The sequence below is a fragment of the Aplysia californica genome, unplaced genomic scaffold (genome assembly GCF_000002075.1).
Source record: "Aplysia californica isolate F4 #8 unplaced genomic scaffold, AplCal3.0 scaffold00730, whole genome shotgun sequence".
NCBI classification, from domain to species: Eukaryota; Metazoa; Mollusca; class Gastropoda; order Aplysiida; family Aplysiidae; genus Aplysia; species Aplysia californica.
In genome coordinates, this window is record NW_004798000.1 from 82,392 (window position 1) to 84,144 (window position 1,753).

The following is a 1,753-nucleotide window of genomic DNA, read 5'->3' on the forward strand; positions in this document are numbered from 1 at the left end:
CCCCCCCCCACAAACACATAGGCCTACACGTCGCGCCGCGCGCACGCACACACTCTTTGGGCACTTAATCCAACAAATTCACCATAAAAATAAAGCAGTAAAATGAAGCTACATAAATACCTACATAGCTAAGCTGAAGAAAAAGCATACATTTCGAAAGTCTGAATAGATTGTACAATACAGGAAAGTTACACAAAGTAGGGAAGAAACACTTTACGGGGAAATGACACAAATAGAAAAAAAAAACTCAATGGGGAAAGGACATAAAAAGAACAAAATTGAACAAAAAAATTACGTAAATGGAACAAACACTGAATAGGGAAAGGACATAAATGGAACGAAGGACGGAAAGGAAAGCGCCGCCAAAAGTTGTGAAAAAAGAAAATTACGAGACTAGACTGGACTAGAGCAAACTTTATTTAGGAGTATAACGCAAATTTTAAAAAAACTCTAAATAGGAAAGGGAAATGGACATTGCATAAAAAACGAGAGTGGAACAGATACTCAATAAGAAAGCTACCAAATATTCAGTAGAAAAAAAAAACACAGCAAAAATGAACAAAACATTTAAAAGGATAATGGCATAAATTGACAAAAATGACAAAATAAATAGTTTTATTCAGTGGCGCAGGGAAAAGAGTCGAGGCTTCTAAAACTGAACGACTAAAGCAAAGACTACCACAGGTAGAGCAAGTAACGGATGCTCAAATTTGACTCAAACGTTTCCAAGTTTACTCCTAAAATGAACCTAAGAAAAAGAAAAAAGAAAAATATCTATGAGAATACTTGGATAAATGAAGGCGTCATCATCTCTGGTTCTGAGGTGAACGTGCAATGACGCCAGTGCTTACGGAGGCAAGCTGCCGTTTTACACTCTGTCATACTACGGCCAGTTCATGCCTCATGCATGCCTTGATTTTATCTGTCCACATTGTTCCATGTCCACTCCTGGCCGCTTTGCCCCATACCTTGCCTTCGAGTTAACTCCTTCATAATGGTCTAGTGGCATTCTAAATGACCAAAGTAATGTTTTTCTTCTACTTTTCATTGTGTTCCTTTACGCGAGTAGTAACTTGCAAAGTGACCCATAACAGTCCTTATATCTAACCACTGCCTTCTTGACTATTGAGTTGATAAAATCAGAAACAGACTTCCTTTTCCGAGGTAAGCTTCGCTTATTTCTTCAGTTGTACAAGCTCCTTCATTGTGTCTAGACTCAGAAAGACACTTTTGGCACTTATATGACATATATGTGTTGCAAATGCCACAAAACTCTCACTAAAACAGAAACTCACCGGAACAGGACTGGAGAGGGGGGGGGGGGGACAAAGTGGTCAACGGTCAGCGTGTAAATGAAGGAAAGAATGAACGGCTGAAGCAAGGACATAGAGCTGTCCAGTGTCTTGTCATCTGTCATCTCCACAGCCCAACAAAATAAAGCAAAACAAAACAAAACAAAGCACCCAGTGTCGGGTTCTAGCTATTCTCTCATTTCAACACAACTGTACGAAAGTGGGAAGAACGAGAGAAAGTTAGAAATGTTAATACAGAGGAAAAAGCAGAACAGTAAAGACAAAGGACGAAAAGAATAGAGTGGACAAGAAGTCACATTCGATGAAAACCAAATACAAAAAAATGAAATAGTAAAACAACAAAACAAAAAGAAAACTTAAAAGAAAACTAGTTCCGAAAAGCGGCATTGCATTCGTACATATCCGGGTCAGGCTTTCAGGGAGTGGGGTGGTGGGAGGAT